The sequence below is a fragment of the Myotis brandtii genome, unplaced genomic scaffold (assembly GCF_000412655.1).
Source record: "Myotis brandtii unplaced genomic scaffold, ASM41265v1 scaffold4, whole genome shotgun sequence".
Taxonomy (NCBI): Eukaryota; Metazoa; Chordata; class Mammalia; order Chiroptera; family Vespertilionidae; genus Myotis; species Myotis brandtii.
Window position 1 is genome coordinate 4827722 of NW_005365371.1, and position 9820 is coordinate 4837541.

The following is a 9820-nucleotide window of genomic DNA, read 5'->3' on the forward strand; positions in this document are numbered from 1 at the left end:
CATGTTCCCTGGACTTGGAGGGATTGTGGCCTGAGTTCTGAGTCCCTCCCTGGCTGCACCACTGTGTGACCTTGGACAAGACAATTTTCTCTCTCAGCCCCAGTTTCTGTGACGCTAAAATGCTGATAATAATCCCCCACTTACCAGGTTCTTGGGACGATCAAACGGAGTTAAGATATGCAGAGACACTGTGCTGTCTTCTCAGACTGTTGTTAGTGAGGATATTGCTTTGGATGCTAGAACAGAGACCAACATAGACATTTATTTCTCTCTCATGTAAAACTCCAAGCGGGCTTGGCAGCTCTGGTCTGAGAAGTCATCAGAAACCCAAGCTCTTTCTGTCTCATTGCAGAGGGTGTCATCTTCCTTTGCTCCAAGAAGGCTCCCACCACTGCCGCCTTACAGCTAGTAGGAGGGGCAAAGGATGCCAAGCCCCTTTCTCAAATTCCAGAAGTTTATATACCACTTTCTCTCATTTCCCATTGGCCAGAATGTGGTCCCGTGATCACATTCAACTCTGGGAGAGACTGGGAAGTATCCTGTTCTGCACTCACTTAACTGAAAATTCTGTGATTATGGAAAAATAGGGGATGGATATTGAGAGACAATTCACAGTCCCTGCCAATCCCCTTTTTTTGGTCTAACTTTCATCCCCAGATCTCAGATTCATGTCACTTCTTTGGGGAGCCCTTCCCTGGCCCTTCTGACTACAACCTCCACACATCTCTAATTTTTGGCTTGCTGTCTATTTTTCCAACTATAATGTCCATTCCATGAGTGTGGGGCTGCATCGATCTTCCTCCTCCCAGTGGCCTCCCGGTGTCAGCCCAGAGCTGGGCACAGGGTGATTGCACAATACATCTGTGCTGACTGACTAACAAGGTCACCAAGGGGCCCTGGGAGTTCCTCGGGTGGAACTTTATAGCTCTGAGGCCACTAACCAGTGATCTCCGACCCAGGACTTGTTTGGAACAGAACTGGTAGCTCCTGCTGCTTCCTGGGTGATAGGGGGGCTGTGGTAACCCTGAGGACAGGTAGAACTTGCCTTCCACTCCCCAGTCCTGTCTTTGTAGGCCTTTGCAACTGCGTCCATCCTGCTAATTAGACAAAGTCCTTGAGAGGGTAACGGTTCCCTTTCTTAATAAACACTTGCTCTGCAGCTCTGTGTTTTTAAATCTGGGAGTGAACAGAGTATTAGGGGAAGAACTTCCACAGCACAGGGGCCAGAAATGAGGACAAAGTTGAGACTGGGTTTTCCATTTCCATTCTCTGCCTCCGGGATGCAACTACCAGGCCTGATGCCTTCCTGGGAGGAGGAGGAAGGAACCTCCGTGGAGGATGTCAGCCTGGCTCGCAGTCAGCCTCCACCCCTGTGGGGTAGATGTCTGCCCAGAAAGTGGGCCTCTGTGAACCCACTGTCCCTGAGCAGCACGTGGGGGCTCCATGTTAGTGACATCCCCTTACTCTTGATTTGACATAAACCTCATCATTTTCTTAGAAATATCCTTCTGTTTAGCTCATTTTCTTTGTTACCAGGATGCCTTTAGGGAATCCCATCAAACATAACTGGTTCCTGGGTGGCGTGGAGGGCATGCCCTGGGACTGACCTCCAGCCCACCAGACGCATTCTTACCATCCTCCGTTTTTCTCTTTGATTGGAATTTGAGGACAATCAGGCTTGGTCTCTGAGTGGCCAGCCCTTTTTGGCAGTCTCCAGAGTCACTGAAGGGGCAAGTCACCAGAGACCAAGCCCTGGGGGTTGCTAGGTGCTCAGGTTACAATGATATACAAAATGAGCCTATTTAAGAGCCAAGCTGAAATTTCCTTGCTTGTATTTTTCCAGAGAGTGGGGGAGGAGGGAGCAGCCATATCCTGCCAGCAGCCCCTTAGAGCTCTTCCCCCAGTGCCTGGCATCAAGGGAATCTTTTCCCATGCATCTGCACCGTTGGACTGAGCTGGGAACGAACACGACTACAGCTTCATTCCAGCAGTGGGGTGTTTTCCCCATATAATGGCAGTGTCCCTTTAAGCTCCTGCAGGTTTCCTCTCTTGGACTGGCTGTAGGTTAAATGAATCAACTGACCAGACTTTTCTCACTGGGGGTTCTGGGCTGGAAATTCCTCCTACTTGCTTCAGCTTGTGCGCAGGAACAAAGCGTAGTTAAGAAGGGATTAACTTTTCCCTCTGTTGGTTTCTCTCTTCTTTCTCAGAATAATTCCATTTCTAATTCAGCAATTTAGGCTCCTCTGGGAGCCCTGCTTCTTTATTGACTGGCTGGAGAGCTACAGAAAGCTTCCTAGTTGTGTTGGTTTTCCCTGCACCCACCCTGGGGAACAAGTGTCTCTCATGTGGATTTCTCAACCTGGCTTCTTGCATCCCTGATGCTTGGCTTTACCCATTTCTCTCCAGCATAAACCCTGGACTGGCCCTCTGTACTCGCCAAATAACATTCTATTCATAAGGTTACTGCCCCGAGGAGCCCCCTCTTCTGGGAAAATAATATATTCCACTTATACACATACTGGTACTAGAGGCCCAGTGCAAGAAATTCATGCAAGACTAGGCCTTCCTTCCCCTGGCTGCTGGCACTGGCTTCCCTCTGGCACCCTGGGCCCAGGTTTCACTCTGGCCACCAGACGGCACCCAGGACTGGGGCTTCCCTCCAGCTCTGGCTTCATCCAGAAGGACATCCGGAATGACGTCTGGTCTAATTAGCATATTACCCTTTTATTATTATAGATTCCCTTTCTCATTAACAATTGAAAGCAATCAGTGGTACAAAGAGCACTGGTTAGGAGTTGGGATTTCTGGGTTATTGTCCTACCTCTGGCATTACCTAATGTGTGACTTTGAGAAAGTCACTTCTCCTGGCTGAGCCCTACAGTCCCCTCCATAACTAGCGCTAACATTCTAGTGTCTGTATTGGACAGTCATGCAATCCCCGTGACTCTTGATCATCATGATTATGCACAGAGGAAGACCTGACCTGGCAACTAAGGTGATCACAATAATGAGCAGGATTCCAAAGCACCAGGCCTCACAGGCCAGTTACCCAGACTAGATCTTGCTCTATCTGTGCTCTTTACAGAAAAGGATCTAACAGACTAATGGGAACCCATTAACTAGGACCCAACTCAGAATGGACACAGAATCAGACCAGAGTCCGGATATCCCAGGATCTATGCCATTTCATTTTTATTCCCCAAAGGGGCACTGGGTATTTCTGTGGTTCCCTGCTGAGTAAGTTTGAACTAGAATCAACTGATACCTGGGACAGGGTTGGGGTCAGTGTTGGGGGTCAGGGGTCGGAGGTTGGGGGTTGGAGGAAGGTTCAAGACAGACCACCATTACCTTATTCAGTCCTCCTCTTTGAGGTTCTGCAGACAGAGAAGTACCACTTGCAGCAGCCCTGGGACTGTTCCACATCAGACTTACCCCTCCCTGTCCCGAGCATGGCCTGAAAGGCAGGTTTGGCTGTGCTAGGAACAAGTGATGTTTGCACTCAGCAACAGTATTACCCTGCAGCCATGTGTCGGTGACTTCAGCTTTCCAAAAACCTGGAAAGAAATCTGCTCTCCAAACAAATGTGAAATATTTGCAAATTTTCAAAAGGGAGTTAAGTCTGCTTCTACAGGAGAGAAAAGGGAACTGTAAATGTGGTAATTAGAAGCAGACATTTCTTTCATTCTTTTAAAGCAATGAAGATGTTGTAGGGCTTGCTGATCGGACCTCTCCGTGAGAAGGACCATTTGAGGACACATGAATTTGGCAAACAAATTCAGGAAAGCAGGCTTTGCCTCAGCAGGGAAGGTGCAGACCTGCAGCAGCCAGGATGCCTTTTCTGGAGCCTGGTTGTGCCCAGTAAACAAAGTCGCCTTCAGGATCGGCCCAGGGCATGTGTTTGGGGGTGGGAGGAAGATGTGGTGTAGTAGGAAAACGTCCTTGAGATGGATGCTTCAGGTTGTTCAATGAAATTCTCAAAAAGATGACTCCACAGTCTTCTGTGGTTCCAATGTCTATGTGAGGAGATTGTGTCCTGAGTCTAATCTTACTTTTCCCCACACCCTGTACCACAGTTAGGCCATTGGCTTTCACTCAGGCTCCCCCAATGAGAGAATGAAGAGTGAATCATGACTGCCTCCCACATTTATACAGCCCTGGCTGTACTAGAAACATGGAAACTGGTTACTAAAACTTATTTGGCCAAATTTGTTTGTCCATGTTATTGTTTTACTACCTCCAAAGATCTGATTAATCTGGGTAGCATTGGGACAAGTATCTCCGCTTTTCACTACATAGATACAGCTTCCTGTTGGTTTTATTTGACTTAAAGTGTGACTATGTTTAGTCTTATACAAATATTAAATTAAGTTACTATGCAAAACCTATTCATTTTGGTAATGTTCAAAGCAGTGATTTGCTTCCATGGCTGCACATTGGTATAAGCAGGGAAGCTTTATAAAAATTCCCATGCCTGAGGCCCACCGCCAGAAAATCTATTTTAATTGATTTGGAGTGGGGCCTGGGCATTGATTTTTTTTCTTTAAAGCTCCCTAGCTGATTCTAATTGCATCCAGGGTGGAGAACCATTGTTCTGAATGATGCCTGAGAAATGTGCTAATTTAGCAGGGGAAAAGCAGTCAAATGAGATCTTAGTTTGAATTGGTTGGCTTGTTTGTCAGTGTACAGCCCAGTATCTGGATAGGAACAAAGCAAAGATTACAGTGCAGTTATATAAGGTTTGGAGGACAAGCCACATTTCCTAAAACTGACTCATTACTATATGTATATTTCTTCTAGAGCAATTGGAAATATTGGGCGGGAACCTGATGTTTTGTGAATACAATTAATATTCAATAATAATTGCTCTATGATCTCAATGGACAGGAGACAAAAAAAAGAACTCTCACATTTAAAATAATCTGCACTGGAAATGTCTCTGTTAATATCGGCTCATAATAAGCCAAATGGCACAGATTTATATGGCCTTGAATTTCAAAGCATCACTGTAGGGATTTAGATGACTAGAGGCTCACATCACCATCTCTTGCCCCTGAGATGACTTTCTGGTTCAGTGTGTCTGCAGGTGGAGTGGGGAAGACAATCAGGTAGCAAAGGAGACCTGAACAAAGGACAAGCAGTGAACCGGCGAATCTGAGCTGTTGGTGTGCTGGGGCTGATCACCTCTCAGCGGGATTTTTCAGAAACTGAAATTGATTGAAACCTTTGTTTTCCCTTCTCTGGGAAAGGCAAGTCCACTGGCCCTCCTGCTGCATTAGAGCTTAATTTGTGTTTTTTGAAACTATGGAGGGGACAGTACATTCCAAAAGTTAGAGGACAGCTAAGGGAGATCGTCCTCTTTATAGGATATCATTAAGCATACGGTGCCTCAGGGGGGTGGGGAGGGCCATTAACAGGAGCCAAGAAAGGGATTAGCTCATAGAAGAGAAGGTGGTTGAGAGAAGTTGGATTAGATACAGGAAGAGCTGCCAGGAAGAAACCCAAGCTTGGGAATTAAAGCTCAGGTCTAATTGTGTTTTTAAAGAGCTGTCATCTTTTGAAAATACAAAATAAAGAGTTAGGAACTGCCCCCAGGAAGGAGATGCAATACATTCACAGAGGACCAAACCCCAAAACGTTCAGTAGTTAGGGCCTCTTCCTGATGCTAATTCTAGAACAGGGGGTCTGGCTGCCCCCCACTAATGTTGGGGAGCTTAGGCCCCAGTGTAACAGTACAGGCTGAAGTAATACTCAGAGGGTTACCTGATCCCACATTTGCACAGGCAAGAAACTGACATTTAAGGCTTGAATAGTATTCCTTTTACAAGGAAATGACAACCTGCAAAAAGGACTAAGTCAGGTGCTTGACATTTTCAAAGTGACTTCTATTCAAGGAGACCCAGGAGATTAACTTTTACTCTCCTCTCATCTAGCCTCTGAATGGAAAGGGAATCCCCAGACCCATTGTGGTTCCTAAATGATGCTCAGTCATGCCCATGGCTTAGCCTACTCTCTTCAGTGGGATGAGAAAGACTTTGGCAGAGGCTTCTAGGCTAAGAAATAAGCCAAGAGCATCTAATTGGCAGTGCAAACTGAACACCAGAAAGATAAGGTGAGAAAGGGGCTGCATAATTGCAGACTGAAGCAGAACTTTATGAGACTGAATCCTGGGGAGGACCTGTTTCTCATGGCCCTCGCTGGATGGTCATGAATTAAATGGAAACACCTGCCTACACTGGAGGCTGAGTTCAACTCCTTTACCAAATAAGTAAAAAGTCGGTATCTATTATATAGAGGTAGATCTCTATCTGCCAAGCTACCTCTTTGTGCAATCCCTGACCTGCCCCAGATAGGGCAAACCACCTCTCCCTTGTGTTCCTGAAGCAGAGCCTTTCATGGATGTTACTGAGCTTCTTAGACTGTGATTGGCTAAGTAAGTAAATCTCCCAGACTAAAATGGACCATGTTTTACTCATCCTGCATCCTCAGCAATAGAAGCCTCTTGGTAAATGAATCTGTGTGTTCATGTCTTTCATCTATTGTCTATAATAATATTGAAAAACAAAGGCCAGGGAACAGAAAAGGAGGTATTGGGTAAAGTAGAAGTACATATAGGTTTAAAACATAGTATTAGACCATTCACAGCAAGTTAAATTCTCTCTCTCTCTCTCTCTCTCTCTCGTTACCTCACTCCCCACATCTGAAATGGAGGAAGTGCCATGCACAGGTTTTGGTGAAGTGTCCAGGGGACCTGAATCAAGAGTCAGGCAATCTGTCTTCTGTCTGTGTGGCCTGGAGTAAGTCCCTCTCTTTTCCTGGGCCTCAGTCTCCCCTTCTATGGAATGAGAAGATTACACTAGATAATCCTTTCAAGGTCCTTACATCTCTGTCATTTTGTAATTTTATGCATGTGACAACATAATCCCAAGATATTTCACACACACACACACACACACACACACACACACACACGGGTGGGCAAAAGTAGTTCTACAGTTGTGAGTACACAAAATAGTTTATTCTTGTATAATTATTTATTTATTTATCATTGTATTATTTGTTACTATTAATCTACGTTTGCTCACCCCATGAGTGTATCACAACTTTTTTTCCTCGTTTAATTTAATTAATTATTGTTTTTTACTCTCTGACTCCAAGGCACTGAAGAAAAGGCAGTAACTGTGGTTTGTGGGCCAGAGGACACTGCACAGAATGTGCTGGGCCTGCATTTACCCACCAGCCCTCAGCCCTGGAGGACTCTAGTGAGGCTCAGCTGAAAAACACTCAGTGTCACAAATGCCAGACCACAGCTGCACAAAATAGGAAAAATCTTGTTAGGAAATGACCACTGCCCCCTGGAGCTGTGGAAAACATTGCCTCAAACAAAAAGGATTTTCCAGTGGAAAAAAAAATTCAGCAGTATTGTGTCTGCTGAGGCTGTCTGCCCAAACCCTGCCTCTTCAGGTCCTTGGCTCCGGGACCGTGTTTTTCCACCTGATGTTGGTCCGGATGATAAATGCAGGCTCTCTCCTCTTCTGGCCCCAGCTGTTCCAGGAATCAGGCTTGGAAGCCATTTTCAAATGTATCTCTGGGCTGCCTGACTTTTAAATGCTTCCCCCAGAGGCAAAAATCACAAAAAAACTTTCATTAGAATGAATCTTAGAGATCATCTTGTGATCCTAATTTCATTCCTTAGAGAAACATCATGTCCCAGATAGGGAAGTGCCTAGCTCAAGGTGACAGAGAGAGGTCAGGGGGAAGAAGTTCTGATTATTATTTTTTGCATTTTATTTATGATTTAATTTATCTTTATTGTTAAAAGTATTACAGATATCCCTCTATTTCCCCCACACTGCCTCTAACCACAGAGTAAAATCTCTACTACCTTCTCATGGCAGCTGTTTCCAAACCAAACGACTGACTAACCAACCTACGAGTCCTTCCTATGTGCCTAAGACTATACACTCTTAGGTGCAAATAATTTTTTTTTTACTGTTCCCAAGTACAACAGCAAACACTCACACTTTGGCCTAGAGATGAGCTGGCCTGCATCCTTGAGTCTTCCTCCGATCTCTGGAACTGAAACTTAGTGTTCCACTTATTCCTTACATCTAGAATTAGTTAAAAAGAGTTGCCTATTTTTGTGTGGGTCATATCTCAGTTCATGGTCTGGGTGGTGCTCAGACCACACAAGGAACAGCAGCAGGCAGCGAGACACCCCCAGCCAGCTCAGGTGCCCGCCCATGCAGCCTCTCTGTCTGCCGCAGCCACACCTCCTCTTTCAGAGGTTCCCAGGCTCAACCAAGCGCAGCCCTTGCCCAGTGGATATTGTCCAGGCTCATTCACTTGAAATGGAAATAGCCCCCTTTTTTCCTAATGCCATCACAGACAAGACTAGAATTTTTAGAGAAAATTTTACTAAAGTAAAATAGAGAATTAAACCTAGATATAATAATGTTTATAGACTTATAAAATAAAATCTGAAACTCATGTTTGTGGCAGAAAACTTGAAAAACATTTAAGAATCCACAACCCCATCACCCAGTGGTGTGCTGTCTCATACGGTAGCACTAGCCATATGTTATTATTGAGCACTTGATGTGCTGAAGGTGTAAAATACACACTGGATTTTGAAGATTTAGTACGCAAAAAGGAGTATAAGATATATCACTCATAACTTTGGAAAAAAAACTTGTATGCTTGAAATTATAATATTTTGAACACCTTGAATTAAATAACATATATTAAAATTAATTTCACCTGTTTCTTTTATAATGTAGCTACGAAAAGCTATAAAATTACATATGTGACTCACATTACATTTCTATTTGACAGTTCTGCTCTAGAGAAACCACCATTAACATTTTGGTGTATTTCCCCTATTCTGTGTGTGAATGTATTGGAAGAGCCTGGCTCCTGGTTAGAAACCTATGTGTGATTTTCCCAGGCCTGACTCGAGGAGCCTACGAAGCGTTTACCTGGCAGGCCTTACCAGGCCTGCTGCCCTGTCCACACCGGACGTTGCACACCGCCTGTGCATCGCAGTCTCTGGAGGAAGTTGCTCTCTAGGCCTCTGGCCCCCTGGGCAGTCATGCCCTTCACATTTACATTCCTAGCTCCAGTGTCTTCATTCTTAGGTCTCTGTTTTGAAGGCTTTGGGCAGAGTCCTCAGGTGCCTCTGCTGAGATCTCCTTATGCAGGGAGGAGGAAAAACCTTGAAGACACTACCCCCCAGTGAATCAGTACCCAGCACTTTTCCACTCCTGGTCCTCGCCTCCCTCCCCCACCCCAGGGTCCATGGAGCTGCTGAGCCTCTTAGTCAGGGCTCCCACAACAGTGAGATGACCTCGCATCGGTGCCGGTCCACCTGACCCTCTAGCAGTGTGCCATTGGACCTGGAAAATGAAACAGGGGGAATAGTGTGTTCTCTGGTTTTAGCCTCTTGCTTATACTATCACAGTAAGTGATTAAAGGCTTCACTGTTACTTTCATTTTGGCTCATTGTTGCTTTAATCAGCTATTCTGACACCTGACAGCTCAGCGCTCTCTCCCAGCTTAGCTGAGCTCCTCACAGTATTTTTTAAAACCAAATGGGAGTCCTACTGAAATCCAATTTTCTAGCTGTATCAGTCAGGGTCCCAACAGGAGACACACAGCACTGTCAAATTCGAATAATTCAGGAGGCTATTCATAAAGAAGCAAACTAATAACAAAGATACAGGTGGAGTGTGGGAGAACCACCAAGGAGCATTCAGAAACCCAGGTCCAGCTGCCACAGAGCTATTACTATCCTTGAGCCTCATGGATAGGGATGAGATCC